This window comes from Giraffa tippelskirchi, chromosome 6 (genome assembly GCF_054371585.1).
Source record: "Giraffa tippelskirchi isolate mGirTip1 chromosome 6, T2T-mGirTip1v1.2.pri, whole genome shotgun sequence".
Taxonomy (NCBI): Eukaryota; Metazoa; Chordata; class Mammalia; order Artiodactyla; family Giraffidae; genus Giraffa; species Giraffa tippelskirchi.
The window spans coordinates 43022934-43040887 of NC_137280.1; the positions used below are offsets into that span (position 1 = coordinate 43022934).

Sequence of the window (17954 nt, forward strand, 5' to 3'; positions counted from 1 at the left end):
ACCCCTCTCCCCTTAGAGTCCTACTTTCAGGGCCTCTGGTTCCTCTGCTTTAGTGATATCTAGTAATAATTGCGGTCCCAGAATATAATCAATCTAGAATTTCTTTCTTTGAACATTTACATCATGCAGAGTTTTTGTTACAATCTTGTTAACATCTTTTGTTGAACTGAACTCATGTTAGAAAAGAAAACACTGAACGTTCTTAGGGAGGGAGAAATTTTTTTTAATCTTGATTGAGATATCAGCGGTAGCGCTTTGATTTATCTTTCCTTCCCAAAGGAAGTTAATGTTCGGTTTTAATGATCAAATGGCGCATCTATATGGACAAAACTTTGTCTTTTAATTCTGTTAACAATTATGTGTACTTTTAGCAAGAAGACGGTAAATTCTGAAGTAAAACAGCTTCCAGAAGAAAACCACTCTCTTTATCATCTGCCTACCTGTTTATCCACCCAGAACATATCCTAAAGGTATCTTTTCATCTTTACTTCTCTGATACTCGAGAGCTTCAGGACCCTCTAAATAAATGAGGTTCTAATGTCTTCTTTGAGGGAGGCTATGAATTTCTGTATCTTGGATTTGGACAAAGGAGCTGTTCATAGCCTTTGGGGGGAAATAATCTACTCCTACTTGGAAACAGCCTCGGGAGCAGCATCCGTTTCTGAGGTTCCCCGGAAAAATCCCCACAGCGCGGGCTGCTCCAACATGTATCTGTAGACGCGTCGCGGTCGCTCTTCCACACCTATTGGATAAAGGCAGCTGTGAAGAACCAAAAATGGATATGTATTGGGAGAGAAGAAAGGAGATTCTCGAATTCTAAAGCAGTACCATCATTTCTAGTTTCACTTCTCTCCTCCCCACCTCCCCCACCCTCCCATCCAATTTGCAGGGCCACGTGTGCGATTCTACATTCCAGAGTCTCTTCTCGAGTTTCTTATATAGTTTTTTTGGGTTTTTTTTCCCCCTCTCAAGTCGTCAGAAAAATAATGCCGAGGGAGGAAAGGGGGCCTGAAATCGAATTGCAGAGGCAGCAGGCAGAGCGACCAGACGCGCCTGCACACAGCTCCAGCAACCGGAGTCTTTCCGGGCTTTTTCGAGACAGCATCCAGTCCAAATGCGCAGCGTCCTGGGCTGGAAGAAAAAGACCCGTCTTAGGAAAGAAGTTTGACTTCCGTAACGTGAAGGCAAAATCGGCAAAGAAAATCCTCCTACCTGAGGTGAATTTCGCTTAACTCTCTGAACCGAGCTCAAGTCGTTTCAGGGTCTTTGGTCCTGCGATTCCTCCCACGTCGCCACAGACCCACGCGCGGGACCTCTAACTCTCGCAGACTGTCCGTTTTCAAGCTTCCTAGCTCCATTTTCACGTCAAATGAGTCATCCACGTTTGATCCTTGCAGCTACATTCGCAGGAATTCTTGAACAGGGAACCCCTCTTTCCGAGGCAAACGGTTTGATCAGCATTTCTAGTTCACGTTTAAATTTCAACATACATTCATACCCCCCTGTGCCTGGCCTCGCGGCAAATCCACTTTTAACCGCATAGGGTACAGGTAAACGCTCTTTGGTGCATTTTGCGTCGTACGATATCATTGCATCTGATTGCACTTCAGAATTCCCCACGGTACTGGAAAGACACCCAAACCTATTGAATAAGTGACTTGAGACTGCTGAGAAATTTTATTTAACAACAAAGATGAAAAATTGCTATATGCAGTCACACTGCAGGGACCACAGCTATCTTGTTTTCTTACATAAGGGAGAATAACTCCTTTTTCACTCCAACAAACGTTTTGTCCCAGCTGATCATCAGTGGTTTCCTTAGCTGATAGTGAAGTGGCTTGAGTTTTCCTCTTGCCTATATAAATCAGTTTTATGATTTGAAGGAAAATATCTATATCGTGTTAGATTTAGGAAAATTATTTGGCTCACCATTTGCTTCAGAATCTACAGAAAATTAAAACATGAAATCTTGGGACAAAGCTTTTAGAGGAAAGTTGCCATGAGTTGTCAGTATGCTGTGTGTTCTGAAAAATGAATGATGAAATTTATCTTTCAGACTCCTTCCTTTCATACTTACTATAAACATCATGGGTTTTGGCTCTGATTCAGTTAATTTATAGATTTAATATTACATAAAAGCACTGGTTTAAATGATGCACAGAGCAATGTAAAATGTTATTCCTTGACGGATAGCTTAAGCTATCAAACATTTGTTTGATAAAATAGAATACCCTAGCAAAACAAAGCAAGCAAACAAAATGTCTGCTGTTAGGAGAGAAACCACATGGAGGCAAAGAATAAAACAAAACAAAGGGAAAAAACAGGCACAAATGAAAATAGGAACAAAAGAAGTCAACTTCAATCAGCAGTTCAACTCTCTGAATATCTGACTAATGTTCAAGGACACAGTAGGTTTTCATTATCTAGAACATCTCTTCAATGCCTCTTGTTACATGTTAAGAAATAAAGACAATTACAGTGTTGGAAACATAAATTTCCTCACTCTAAATATTTTATGCTTATCAAACAAACAATGGATAGTTTGCTTTCTTCCTTTCACTACTCCTTTGGCACTAAATTTGGCACTTAGATGGTGCTTAGCTTTGCATGCAAGGCAAGGCAGTTAGAAAATTATCTTTATAGCTACCTCTGGTGCTATTCTTCAGGCATACTGTTGGCTAAGAAAGAGATAATTGCTTCATCTAAATGGGCCTCAGTCCACAATCTATACATTTATAGAATAACCCTTTATGTTACCTCTTTTCAATGAATTCAAGCTTTCTTATCCTGGGCTTTCTGAAGTCAAAGTAAACTGTTGAGTTTTATTTTTGCATGACGATAGAACTCACAATCACGGAATAGATTTTTTAAAAGTTCAACGGTAATTTACAACTGTAAACCTAAAGTCAATAAAAGTACTATCAGCTATCTGCCAAATACGTGGTCAGGAAATAGCAAATGAGATTTAACCTAGATAAGTACAAGCAATAGGTCTGGGGAAATATAATCTGGGAGTCATAAACTTGAGGTCCTACTCCATACGCTTCATGAGTCAAGCTACCAAATATTTCCATTCCACTGGCCATTAGAGTTTACTTATGAAGCATACAGTTCTGTTCCAGACTATACTGAGGAACAATTGTGTTGGATGTTTTAAAAATGCACTGGCAATTTTATTCTTGGAAGAAGAGGTGCTATTTTTTACATTTCTTTGTTGTGAGAAAGAAGAATAAATCTTATGCTTGTCATCTGATATTATAGAAACCTAAAAGGAACAGTCAGGCCATTGCCTTCTGACTGGGGGGAGAAACCAGTGACTTCCACACTGAGAAATCATATTCCCCCAGAGCACTTATTAGATATCCTCTCTTTGTAAAGGTAAAGGCAGCTTCTAAGTGGATATGTTAACAAGTAGAATGACCTGGATAAAAGCAAACTGGAAGCTCAGGAAAGCTCCACCTACAGCAGTGGTTGACAGTGAAAAGTATGTATATGCCAAGAGAGAAAGATGATAAAAAGAGAAGAAAAACAGGCAAATGAAATATACAGAAGGATTGCATCTCAATCACCTTGGAAAACTCACCTAAAAAGAAAAGATCAACAAAACATACGTGTTTTAAAATTAGTCAAATGTACTATAAAGTTTGCCATAGTAAACATTTATGAGACGAAGGATACAGGTAAAACATCACCTGAAAATTATCTGTAGGTCTTTAGTAGCAACCTGGCCAAGAATCCTAGCCTTGCACCCCTCACTTGCTGTCCTAAGCTAGAAGTGCATAAAGATAAAAGTAAACTTAAACTTGTTCCCTTTACTCCAGCTCCTCTTACTGCATACCTCCGAAATCCCTAGTGTGATTAAAGAATTTGATGACGTTAAGAAGTCTCGATAGGAGGAAATGTATTTCCTAACATGAGTCAGCATGGTTTAGAAAACCAATCCTAATGTAACAAGAAATTGGATGGAAAGGTCAAAAATTTATGGCTCATGTAATAAGTTCCCGGGTAGTAAGTAGACTTTTCTCTGGTTTATCTCACACAGTTTTTTTTTAAGGGAGCAATAGGCATTGACATTTAACTTTCAGATTATAAGATATTCCAGTAGACTAAAAAAGACGTACACTTTCTATAATATAAAGGTCCTAGGGTATAGGGACCATGTCTTGAGTCTCGTGCATAACTTTTCTTGGAATAATAATTCTAATGTTTTTGAATAATGCTTTCCATTGAGATACACTCTACACTCAAGGAATTAACATGCTTCCTCATGGTACTCAGTGATTTAACTGAGTGAAAGAAGAGAGGCCAGGGCAAGGGGAAAATGACTGGTCTTTTTAAAGTTTTTTTTTTTTTAATGGTTCCTGTACATAAGAGCATTTCCAACTGATACCTGGAGAGTTGGCTTAACTCTTGGCTGTTCCCATACCGTCCAGTCCTCTCTTCCTGATGCTCTGAGGTAAATCTCAATCTAAACTTTCCTTACGAAAACTCCCATTTGGTGGCATTTGATGATATTTTCTAGATGAACAAACTAAATGACAAAGGAATGTTTAAATACGTGTGGGCTGTGCGTGTATGAGAGAGGTGTCTTTGAATCAGGTCTAGTCATAACATACCTGTCAGTATAGGCAGAATACAAATGCTCAAAGAACTACAAAACTCCCGTTGATTTTTGCCCTCTGCCTTCTGTGGATCTGTATTTGCAAGTTTGAGGACTCGGATATCGATGTACATTTCTGTCACATGTGTTCTATATTTATGCCATAAGCCACGGTATAACTCTACATTTAAGGAATTTTTATGCAAAAAAACTTTCTCTCTTTTTTTTTTATTGCACAGAATGTAGGTTAGGCCAGCAGTTAGGATTAGCATTTTATGACATGTAAACAGCTGAATGTTCTAAGTTCAATATAAACCAACAGATACATAATTGAGTCCTTATGGCATTTACTAGTTACTCACATGGCAATCCAGAAGATAAATATATCTTTATATATACATCAATAGATGAATATAAACTCTCATGTAGCCTCAAATGGAGAATTGTGAATATATGTTTTATTGGATTTTGGCTTGTGTTGCAAAAGACATTTACGTTCTTATTGAGAATTTTATTCATAGTTGCATTCATGTCAAGTGAAAAAAAAAGCATATTTTATGTCAAAAATAAACCTATCTTGGGTGGTATAATTCATTTGCAGATTGTGACCCTACGCCCAGGCAGGACTGTAAATCCACGCTGTGTGTCTGTGACTGATTTGGGATTTGGATTTCTGATTTGGCTGAGAGATGTGCAAAAACCTCAAGTAGTCAACAGCTCCCTACTGGCTATGCATCTGAGGGGCTCAAGAACATTGTTTATTCCAGCAAGTGTCTGGAATACATTATACTCGATAAATTGGCTCCTGCTACTCCCGTTTTGGAGAATATGAAGAATTTGTATACTGTGCTGAAATAAATGTACTTTGCCCAAATAACAATTTTCCTTAAAGGAAAATTCTAAATATGACTCTATCGTCTGAATCTAGGATTTCCAATATTTTAAACACTTGGCATTTCTGAAACAGTAATAATGAACTAATTCTCCACACCTTCAAACTCAGAAACTGGTTCAAAATTTAGATCTGTTTTTATCCAGGGGCCATATGAATTGAGGTTTCCAGAAGTTGAAAAAATAAAATGGTAGGACGTTTGGGTTCAAAGTTGTTCTATGTGTGTGTGTATATATATATATATATTTTAAGAAAAGACCAAGGCTAAGGATCAAATGACTCCTTGTATTAAAACATAAACATTTTAGATTATATTTTACTTGAGTTATACTGATTTTTCAAAATATGATTTTCAAATAAATAACAAGCCTGTAGTCTAACAAGAGAAACTTTCATTGGCTTTGATGAGGTCTTAGCAGACACATATTTGGTAGTTTGGGGTTACTGTTTGCTCGCTGTTGAAATAATACTTTTGATCACCTATGCTTTAAGAGATTCTGGATTCACTTTATGTTATGGAAATTCCTTATATTTGTGAATGGGTAGAAATGATGAGCGATGAATTAAAAAAGGCAAAGCCATCCTCATTGACTGGTTGATTTGTATAATGTTTCTATTTGGACAAGGTATTGGGGCCTAATTGGGTTAACATAATTCATCAATGCATTGACTTCTACCTGAAGTCCTCTTCACCCAATTGTTGTTGTCTGTCATTGTTTAGTTGGTAAGTCTTGTCCAACTCTTTTGCGACTGTAGCCTGGCAGGTTCCTCTGTCCATGGGATTTCCCAGGCAAGAATACTGGAGTTGATTGCCATGCCATCCTCCAGGGGATCTTCCCAACCCAGGGACTGAACCCATGTCTCCTGCTTGGCAGGAGGATTCTTTACCACTGAGCCACCAGGGAAGCCCCTTCACTCAATACACAGTGTATTTTGAAAACTGTGTCTGTCTACACATAAACATTCAACAGATAGGATCAAAAATCAGTCTTTATGTAGATTTCCAACTACCTCCAGGGTGTTGGTTTTATCTCCTAATCTATAATCTGTGGTCTTTGAAGGTGAAGGATTAGGTCTCATTGTTCTGCCTGGCACTTCCTGGTACCTACTACAAGTCAACAGGTACTCAATGACTGATAGAAACAACAAAGCTTGTGAATCTAGCCGATTTTGAAAGAGTGTGTACCATAATACCCGTATTCATGCCCTGCTTTACACTTTCCGAGGCCCCTTTGCTTACATTATCTCATTTGATGTGAATAACTGAGTGGGGGGTGGGGAAGGGATTTCATTTGAGAGGGATAGACAAGTGCAAACATTTGAAGGCTCACTGAGTCCTTATAAGAGCAAATCATGAAGGTATTTGCATATCTTTCACTGCTTGTGTTTGGATCCTAATCAAGTAAGAAAGAGGAAGTTCCCAAAGAAGGAATATCTCACATTACCTACCTGTAATGGATGCTTTGGTGGCTTTCCAGATGGCACAAGTAGTAAAGAATCTACAGGAGATGCAAGAGACAAGTGTTCCATCCCTGGGTCTGGAAGATCCCCTGGCGGAGGCTATGGCAACCTGCTCCAGTATTCTTGCTGGGAAAATTGCATGGATAGAGGAGCCTGGCAGGCTACTGTCTATGGGGTCACAAATGAGCCAGACACTATTGAGTCTCTCTCTCTCTCTCACACACACACACAGACACACACACACACACGCTTCATCCAATGCTGGAACTCTTTACAGGTTGAATCAAGAGTCTCTTTAGCCCCTATTATAGATGTAAAGGGGCTCTGAGGTGACAGAATCTCTCCCCTACCTTCCCAAAGGGTACCTTGAGGCCCAGAAAGGCAAAACATTTAACAGCAAGGATACAGGGTTAGACGTGGATGTTTAGTCCAGGCCCCCAAGCACGATTCTGGGGAATCCACTTACCACTCTTTGCCTCAGTTTCCCTAGCTCTAAGAAGAGTACATAATTTTAAGAGCAATTGCAAAATTATTTGAATTCTGGACGTTCTGATAAGTTTCAGTCTGACGGCTTATTCCTTTACACCCTCCCCACCCCACCATGAAAAAAAAAAAAATCACCCTGTCACTCCACCCACCTCCACCTAGTTCCTCCTTGTTAACAGAGAAAACCCCACCACCCTCTGGCTCGGTGGAAACACCGCGAGGGCCCAGGAGTCCGAGTCACCCCTGGGGGAGTGGGCAGCAGGCCCAGACTCCAGGTTGCAGGTCGAGGGTAGTTGGGGCCCGGTGAGGGGGGTTGGGGGGAGGGCAGTTGGAGGGGAAGGGGGTACCAGGAAGACCCGGGGTGCTGGAAGGAGGGTTCCCCTCGCGAGTACCGGTCCCGTGTCGCTGAGCACTTAGAGCCGCGCCAAGAGCGGCCCGCGACCAGGAGGCACAGGCGCGTTTCAGAAGGAAAGAAAGAAAAAAGCTTCGACTGGCTCGAATTTCTGGAAGCCAGAGCAGTTTTGGCCCTAAACACCAGCACAGAACCCCTCTTAGCGCTGCCTCGGCCTCTCCGTTACCCATTTTCGGTTTGGTTTTGGAAGAATTGGTTCCTCGGCCCCGCGTCGCCGAAGTTGTGACCCGAGTAAGTCCAGCCGCCGGGCCCGGTCGCCGGCCACCCTCCCCTCGCGCGCTCCCTTCCCACCTTGGCCCCCGGCGGCCGCGCTCCCGCCCCTGCCCGGGCCGCCCGGCCGGCTTTGGCCTCCAGTGGGGTTGCAGTGACCAGCAGACTTTGTTGTGAAAAGAAATCTGACCCTTGGGCTCCGAGGCCGCCCGAGAGAGCCCGGGGCCGCGACGCCCGCGGCCGCACCCGGGCCAGGAGGGTGGCGATCGCGTCTAGGGGGGTGGGGGGGGCGAGAAGTGGGTGCAGCCAGGCGCTGCACCCCGACCTCTGCCTGTGATAGCGCGCGCGCGCGCGCCGCCTGCCACGCGCCCCCCGCGCCGCCGCCTCCTCGGCCTCCTTCTCGGCGTGGGCACCGCCGCCAGGTACGCGGAGCCACCTGGAAGGGTGCGGCGGCGCGCGCGCAATAATGGAGACCTCGAGTCCGGCGAGCCGCTGGGGGACGCGGGCGTCGCCCCCGGTCCTCGGCATCAGGGCGCTTCACGTGGAGAGCTGTGTCTGGGGTCGGTGGGTTTACTTTGGGGGAAGTGATGACTGATGGGGACGTCGGGGAACGGAAGCGGGGGGGGGGGAGGCGGTCATCTTGGCCTTATTTGCTGTTGAGGTTGCTCTTTTGGACCGGTGCTTGTGCTTGAAGCTCCAGCGATAGGAGATACTTGGGGAGCAGTCCGGACAAACGAATATTTAGTGCCTTGTAGCCCCTGGAGTTACGTCTTTTGGCCCAAAGTGGATCGTTTGGTCCAATTCAAAGAGAGCAGTTAAAAGAAGTAGCAGATGACTTGGAGGAGGTCAACAAGGGCGAGGCATTATTAGTCTATGAATCGAGGAAAAATAAACAAGATCTCTGCTTTAGCTTTGGTGAAGATGACGGGGGAAGGTGAGAATAATGCAAATGTTATAAACAACTATCATTGTTTACTTCAGTTGAGATCTTCTCTCATCCAAATTTTTTTTCCCCTAAATCTGAACATATTTTATTTTATGATTGGAAGAAATTTGCTTTACAATGTTGTGTTGGGTTTCTACACTATGACTCAAATCAGCCATGCTGTGCTTGGTGGCTCAGTCGTGTCTGACTCTTTGCAAGCCCATGGACTGTAGCCGGCCAGGCTCCTCTGTCCATAGGGATTCTCCAAGCAAGAATGCTGGAGTGGGTTGCCATGCCCTCCAATGCCAATTACACCCAATTTTTTTTTGTTCTGGGAGCCAGACTGATGACTAGGTAAGTCATCTCCTAAAACTCAAGGCTTCTAGAAGCTGGTGCAAAGTTGCTGTATAGCACAGGGAGCCCAACCTGGCACTCTGTGACAGCCTAGAGGGGTGGAATGTGGAGGACGGGATGGAAGCTCAAGAGGGAGGTGATATATGTATAATTATGGGTGATTTGCCTGCAATGCAGGAGACCTGGGCTGGATCCCTAGGTCAGGAAGATCCCCTGTAGGAGGGCATGGCAACCCACTCCAGTATTCTTGCCTGGAGAATCTCCATGGGCAGAGGGGCCTAGCCGGCTACAGTCCATGGGCTTGTAAAGAGTCAGACACGACTGAGCCACGAAGCACAGCATGGCTGATTTGAGTCGTAGTGTGGAAACCCAACACAACATTGTAAAGCAAATTTCTTCCAATTATAAAATAAAATATGTCCAGATTTGGGGGAAAAAATTGGATGAGAGAAGATCTCAAACCTGTTAAGAAATGTAACTTGATTATATATTCCAGAGAATCAGTGGTGTCAGCACCGAGGATGCTGGGTAGAAGTGGGAAGAGCAGGACTGATGGAAGAGCAGGATGTCCATGGAGGCCAAGGAAGGCCTTCCTCCATCCTGTTCAAAGACCCTAGAACCCTGAATGTCCTCTGTCTCTAGCTCAGAACTGTTCATTCAGCCTAGCACTGGGAAATGTGCCATGTACCGAACATCTTGTTACATGGATTCAGATGGTTTCTGCCCTGAAGGAGCAGTCTGCTGGACGATTGTGACTCATAGGACTAGTGCTTGGATAGGGAAATAGATGGACAGGCTTCCCAGAGGCAGGACTGGATGGGCCTTGAAGGCTGTGTAGCAATCTGGGTGGAAAGTGTGTCCTCCGGGCAGAGAGCTGTTATCACCAAGGGCATCGGGAAATAGTTTGGGGAAACTGCAGGTGAGCAGGAGACTCAGGATGCAGGAGAGATGCGGACGGACCTTAGCTGGAGACAGATTGGAAAGGGCTTTGATGTCAGGCCAAATGGACTAAGTCAGATGTGTTCCCTATTTGGAAGAGAGCAGAAGCTAACACGTTTCACAATTTGGAACATATGAAGGCCTTGGGGAAAAGGCAGAGGAAAGTGTTAATATAAGATGTTACAAAATAAGTATGAAAACATCAATTAGTAGGATTATTCAGCTTGTAAAAAAGTCAAAATGTTCATAAAAGGTAATTAAAGAGAGGGAGCATAACAAGAACAAGATTGTTGCACTAATTGTCTTAGTAACCTGAAATACTGAAGTGTCCAGCTATCCTTACACAATTGACTTATGATAATTTTGGGATGTAAAAACTAGAAACGATGAAGCGTAGTGCGTTATAGTTTTATGACCTTTCATCCTTTACTAAATGATTATTATCATCCACTCACATTTATTGAGCACGTACTATGTGTGGAATGTACTATCAACCTTCTCCATCCTATTAGATGTTATTGGTGTCATTGTATAGATGAAGAAACAAACTCATTAAGTTTTCCTATGAGTGTAAATGAGCTGCCCTGGTGCCTTGGATGGAGGAATCTGCCTGCAATGCAGGAGACCTGAGTTCCATCCCTGAGTTGGGAAGATCATCTGGAGAAGGGAATGGCAACCAACTCCAGTGTTCTTGCCTAGAAAATTCCATGGACAGAGGAGCCTGGCAGGCTACAGTCCATAGGATCCTAAAGAGTCAGACACGACTGAGGGACTAACATTTCTTTCTTTCATGAGCTTAAATGAATTTAAGACACTTGAGCCAAAACTTCAGCAGAGTGAGGTTTCATAATTCACAGAAGGTATTCAGAGAAATTCTTAGAACCTTTCCCTAGGTAACACTTTTCCAATATCTTTAAATGTTATTCTTCCTTCATTTATGAACTCAGTCTAAGATGCAAGTAACTCTCTTTCTGTTTGGAGGATAGTTCAGGGAGATGAGAGAATTATCTCCCATTTTTCTGATGACTTCTAAAAGTATAGAATTCACTGTTTTGTCCTTTAGTTTCTCGAAAAGTTATGGTGGAATAGGACTTAATGCAAAATAGTCTTCTATTTTTAATAGGAATACAGAATATACTTAACTTTGAATTATCTAGAGTTGTTTCATTTAGAAACCAGAGCCATGTATTTGTATTTTAAGCAGTGCTTTTTATTTGTACCAATTCTTATTGTCTGTGTGAATAAATGCAAGACAGTGGAAAAAAAAAAAAAAGAAACAAGTTCCAAGAGGTTCATTAATATTTCCAAGATTACAGAGTTGATGAGTGACAGAGTGACTGACTCAGATCCCTCCCTGCCTTCCCTAAGTCTTCAGTGGTGTTTTTCTCTCCCTTTGGCTGCATCAGGACTAGCTGTCTGGGGCTTTCTGTTCTTCATCATTTCTACCAGTGACTTGAAAAAAGGAAACTAATGGAATGGTTTTGAGGTTGGCATATTACACAAAGCTGAATGGATATCTCAGATCGTTTTCAGAAGAGTTTGTGTGTCCCTAAGCTCATAAGCACCGGTAGTGTTTGGCTCCAGAGGCCACTGACCACAGACATGTTGTGGCGGGGGGTGGGGTGGGGAGGAGGGGAATCAGAGCATTAACTAATTTCTAAAAAGATGAGTAATTAAATTTGGGGGCTTGAGAGGAGATCGGATTGTAATCTTAGGAAATATCATCGTAATCTTCTAATGTTTCAGGGATTACTTTGTATCAGGGGCATATTAAAATACATCTGTGTTGGTGCAGAAGAAAAATGGACCCTAGAAGAGAGGGTGTTGATAGGTCTTTTTTAGCTCAGTACAAGGGAAAGGCTCGTAAAGGTTAAACCTTCCAGCTGTAGACCAAGTGGCGTGCCAAGTTGGTGAATTTCTGTCCCCAGAAGCAAAGATGCAGAAGCAAGTTGGCTGTCAGTCAAGGAGGTTTCGGGTGATTCCTGCCCTAAATGGAACTTGTATTCCACAGCTTTCTTCTGTGGCTCCATCACAACATCCCATACCATGGATATTCCCACCGCATTATGTCACCCGGTAGCTCTTCTCTTAGTGAATTCAGGGGAGAGGGCTTTGTTAACCATTTCAAGGTTTGCTCTAATGTAAGTTGTCCTTGGATTTTAAGAAGAGTGAAATCCAAAGAAACCCTGAGTCAGTGCCTTTTTTTCTGACCACTTAATGCTTTCTCCATCACTGTCTTTGTTTTTGGTGTTTTGGCCTCAGAGACTGCAATCCTGCAGTCTTATTCTGCAGCAAACAATCCTTACTCTTGTCAAGGTGCAACTAAAAGTAAGAGTCAGCAGCCAGGAAATAAGGAAATTGCTTTGCTTAACTTTGCTTGTGATTGTCAAGGGTAAAAGAGCAGCGAGGCATTTATTCCCCAGTTCCTCCTGAACTGCACATATAATCTGCATGCATCCTAAAGTCTAATGAGGAACCTGGGTCCTCTATAGTAAATACGTTACCTAGTGAGCTGACTGTTCAAGTCTCTGCCTCCATCCATGGTTAAAATTGCCTTTGAATTTTAGCAAGATGTGAAAGAAAAAGAAGTGACATCAGAGTCTGAGAAATATGTTTGCACCTTATTTTTGTGACTAATACTGCTTCTTTGTTCTGGACAGCTGAACTTATTGTGGGTTAAGCAGTCAAGCAGAAATAGATGTTGTATGCCTTAGGGAGGAGTGTTGGTGGGTGAACATTTGGATAAAGACCAACACTGATGTCATGTTTGATTTGGAGGGGCAAGAACTTACCATTCCCAATGAAGAAGGCAATCACTGTCAACACCGTTTGTGGCTTCATTAATGGTACTGGGGAAAAAAGAGGTTGACAATTGATAGGAAATATAAATTTTGGCACATTAAAAAAATCAACTTTATAAAGTGTGGAGGTCAATGAATTTGGACAATTATGTATACTCACATGATCATCACCATTAAAATATAGAACATTTCTGGTGGTGGTTTAGTCGCCAAGTCATGTCTGACTCTTTTGCAACCCCTTGGACTACAGCCCGCCAGGCTTCTCTGTCCATGAGATTTCCCAGGCAAGAGTACTGGAGTGAGTAGCCATTTCCTTCTCCAGAGGATCTGATGGAACCCAGGTCTCCTGCATGGCAGGTGGATTCTTTACCAACTGAGCCACCTGGGAAGTTCCCTCATGCCCTCTGCAGTCCAACCCCACCCCACCCACATCTCTATCCCTGGCTCCACTCCCCTGCTTTCCACTCCTGAGGATGAGTTTTTGTGATATATGTTTAACATCTTCAGAGGTATTTGATGGTAGAGCTTTCTGTGTAAAAGCAAAGGAGTAGCTATTTCAGATCCCCTTTTCCTTGAATAAAGTAAGAAAATTCATCATTTAGTTATAGTTATTTGGACAGCAGTGAACAACCATTGAATGGAACCAGTTTAGTTTGCTACCAGTTGTTCAAGAGCAGAAGTTATTTTAAAAGTAAAACTAGAGTCTTGGGAGGCTGAGAAACTATTTCTGTGATCCACTGTGGACAAACAATGTCTGTGGAGGACTAGCAATCCCCCAAATTCAATAACTGCAGCAGAACTGATACAACAGCCTGATGAAATTTTAGATGAGTTTCTCATGTGGAATTATGGTTTAGATTTTTTTCTTAGATGTCTGAATTTCTTTATGACATAAAAGATTTATGGGCCTGTAATTCTCAAGCGTTGTGCTATTATAGCACACCTCTCCTCCAATCCCTCATGGGCTTGGAACCAGTTGTCATTGTGGGAAACATTGACTTCTGTGCTTCAGTAGAAATTATTTTGTGACAATGGCTGTGAGACTCAACCAAGTCATGTGACATGGTGAGTTACCTTGCTGAAGGTAAGAGGGAAAATGATTAGAAAAATGGTAAAAGATCCCATGTTTACTGAAACGTGTTTTGACTTTTTTTTTTTAAGATGTTTTCTTTTTTAAAGATTTTTAAAAATTGAAGTATAGTTGGTTTATAATGTGATAGTTTCAGGTATATAGCTAAATGGTTCAGTTATACATACATATAGATATATCTATTTTTCAGATCCTTTTTCCTTATGCTAAGTTGCTTCAGTAGTGTCTGATTCATTGTGACCCCATGAACTGTAGCTTGCAGGCTTCTCTGTCTATGGGATTCTCCAGGCAAGAATACTGGAGTGGATTGCTGTTCCTTTCTCCAGGGGATCTTCCTGACCCAGGGATCAAACCCAGGTCTCCTGTATTGGCAGCGGGTTCCTTACCACTAGTGCCACCTGGGAAGCCCAGGTGTAATAACGTTTGTAATAACATGTTTTTCCTTATACATTATTACAAAATACTGAGTATAGTCCCCCACTTTGACTTTTTGTCTTGAATCTGTGAGAACAGATTCTATTACAAAAGCAATGTTGAGTGAAAGAAAGCAGGTGACGAGTGTGATAACCATGCCTAAGTTTGTCAGCATAGTGATGCCTACATCAATGATTTAGTTAAGCTTTCAAACACCCTGCAATAGTTTTAATATGCAAAAGTTTGTCATGAACACAAAAATTTGGTAATCTCTGATATAGGGAGGTTCATGAATGTTGTCAAGATTACAGATTCTTTTGTAGCAACTTTATTGAAATATTTTATAAATATGAATGCTGTGTTTCATCCTTCCACTAGAGTCAATGTTGTTATGAGAGAAAAATCCAAATAAGTGAATTTGACTTGAAAAGAATTAGCATTTTTAGCTATCATACCTCTTGATCCTTTAATTATTCTATTTGGAATTTATGCTTAAAGAAATAATTAAAAGAAGGAAAAAACTTGTTGAATAAAGATACTGAAGTGTGTTATATGCTATAGTGAAAGAGTGGAAAAAACTCCCAAATATCCCACTTTATGGGAACATCTCCCTGATGGAATATTACACAGGCATTAAAATGATAAGTGTACAGACTGTAAAATACTTAGGAAATGATGTTAAGAGAAACCAGAGAAACACAAGCATGAATCTTTGCTCTGATTACAGCTATATAAAATTGTGTATGCATACAGACACATTGGGTTGATGGAATTACAGGTGTGTTTCTTTAGAGTTTTCTTTATAATGTAGAAAGTACTACATTGAAGTAGTGTGTAAGTCTAACACTCTTGGAAACAGCTTGAATTCAACTTTAGTTACTGAATAAACACGTATCATCATTTTCCTAATTAGTGTCAGCTCATTAGGTTATCCCCTTGCCTTACATTCGTCCTCTGAAGGAAGTTGCATATGGTAGAAACAGAAATCTGGTCATATTTATTCAGACATTCTGTAAAGAACAGAGAGGTGTCATACTTCGAACTTTAGAATAGCAGCACCAGTAAATCAGTGGAAAAGCTATAAAAGCAAATAAGTGTGTCAATATTTATTTCTATAGAAACTGCATCTCTGGCCATAGAATTTCACCAACATAGAGCTGAACTTGATTTTCCTTTATAGCTTCCATGGTTGGGGTGTGTGGTCCTTCCAACAATCAGAGAGGTCAATGAGAACCTGGTTTTTGAATCTGACTCACCTGAGCATGCCAAATCTCTGTTGCCCCTGATATAACCGTATTTCTGAGGAAGGTGAGGAAAGCAAAGAAGCCACCTTGAGACACAGCCGCTCATGGAATAGTGAGTTGAAGAAGTCTCTGGAGGTCATTTATCCAATGGTTCATTTCACTGCAGGCTTCTGTTTGTAAATTTTCTTAAAGACCCCTTGATTTGATATGTTTATTCAATCTGCAGTTGTGGTCTTCTGGGGACATATTTCAGAATAGCCCTTTTCTTTTCTACAAAGCAGTGTTCAGCCGCTAGTTTCCTTCTGCTTCTCAGGAATGTTAGAAAACTCAACACTTGGTGAAAAGGCAAAGATGAAAGTGATGGTGTGTTGTAATGAAAATACTCTTTCATCCAAGGAGCTGCAGGTTACTAACAGTGTCTGATGGGTCTCTGGTTCATTAGAGATGATTTATATGTTATCTAAACTAAAACCCCTTTTTTTTTTTTTTTAAGAACCAGCAGGAAAAATTTAAATATATGTGTTGTATAAAATTTTTGAAAGGATTATTTTCTTCCCCATCATATTAATCCCCACCTCCACCCTCACCTTGTTTTTCTTCAATCTGGAAAGTCTATTCCATGCACCTGCCTAACTAGACCCTTTCTCTATTTCATGGCTCTGTAAGTTGCACACTTATTTCAGTTTCTCATCTTCCAATCTTTTGATCTGACAATAGTCAGAATGTTTTTGATGATGGTAAAAAATCTGCCTGCCAATGCAGGAGACTCAGGAGATGCAGGTTTGAGCCCTGGGTCAGGAAGATCCCCTGGAGAAGGAAATGGCAATCCACTCCAATATTCTTGCCTGGGAAATCCCATGGGCAGAGGAACCTGGTGGCTACAGTCCATGGGGTTGCAAAGAGTCGGACACAACTGAGCACATAGCTACTACACTGCACACTACTTATACATGTGATGAGCTAGAACTAAAGTAAAAGTAAGATAATTTTTACAGGTAAAATGAGGTGCTGTTGCTTATTTTATCAACTGCCTGGCAGTTGGAAAATGGGTGGAAAAAGAATAGGAAGTGTCAATGTGGGTTGGTGAATATGGACTTATAGAACCCAGAAAACTTGAGGTTCAAAGCTATTGAGTAATTTTTTTTTTTTTTAAGTAGCAAAGGTGTTTATAGAATTGGGAAGAGTTTAAATTATAGCAGGAATGCATGGAATAGATGTATTTTTTCTCCTATATTTGTGACCCCATTTTCTGTGGCCCACCAGGCTCCTCTGTCCATGCAATTCTCCAGGCAAGAATACTGGAGTGGGTTGCCATTTCCTTCTCCAGGGGATCTTCCCGACCCAGTGATTGAACCTGAGTCTTCCACATTGCCAGCAGACTCTTTACCAACTGAGCCACCAGGGAAGCCCCAAAAAGTTTCTGTATCTAGAACTATTCTGTATTTTAACAGTAAGCTTGTTAGTTGCAGTAGAGCATGAAATATCATTTCCAAATATGGGTCTATAGGTATTATTGTAATGTAATTACTAGGGGTTCAATTTCATAATGCCTTTGGGCCCCCAAAGGGGGTTTTATGTGATTGCAAGATTTGTCAAATTGTAGTCTTGATTTGGTCTTTTCTGTAGCATCTTTTATCAGCATATACATCTAATATTTATTTGCCATTGTTTCTTTGCTGGTGCGGAGAAGGCAATGGCACCCCACTCCAGTACTCTTGCCTGGAAAATCCCATGGACAGAGGAGCCTGGTAGGCTGCAGTCCATGGGATCGCTAAGAGTCAGACATGACTGAGCAACTTCACTTTCCCTTTTCACTTTCATGCATTGGAGAAAGAAATGGCAATCCACTCCAGTGTTCTTGCCTGGAGAATCCCAGCGACGGGGGAGCCTGGTGGGCTGCCGTCTATGGGGTCGCACAGAGTTGGACACGACTGAAGCGACTTAGCACTTAGCACTTTGCTGGTGTGTCTACAATGATTTCAGCTCCTTCCTACCCCACTCCCCCAAGAGTGGCAAATATAAAGGAAATTCTTAAGGCTTCCATTAATCTTGTGTCAGAAGAGTCTATGTAAGTTTATTTTCCATGGTGTTTCATCAACAGTCCAGAGGATTGGGACTGTAGAAGG

The 17954-nt window shown here is 41.7% G+C and overlaps 1 protein-coding gene and 1 long non-coding RNA gene across 40 annotated transcripts in view; one reads left to right on the forward strand and one right to left on the reverse strand.

Moving 5' to 3' along the window:
* The window catches only part of EYA1 (EYA transcriptional coactivator and phosphatase 1), a 659176-nt gene that overhangs the window by 238631 nt on the left and 402591 nt on the right, over positions 1-17954 (forward strand). For 32 of the 39 annotated variants that reach the window (XM_081501721.1, XM_081501724.1, XM_081501718.1 and 29 more), the window contains exon 1: positions 8585-8995. The exons of 3 other annotated variants lie outside the window; for them this stretch is intronic. The gene's annotated coding sequence lies outside the window, so the exon portion shown is untranslated. Of the gene's footprint in view, positions 1-8272; positions 8484-8584; positions 8996-17954 lie in introns of those variants that run through there. 4 more of the 39 variants (XM_081501719.1, XM_081501711.1, XM_081501725.1 and 1 more) reach the window with 3 other exon arrangements.
* Positions 322-8475, reverse strand: LOC145510463 (uncharacterized). The gene is made up of 3 exons (XR_014057039.1): positions 6942-8475; positions 1213-1432; positions 322-1131 (listed from the first exon to the last, which is right to left on the reverse strand). It is a non-coding gene; the product is annotated as an uncharacterized LOC145510463 (long non-coding RNA).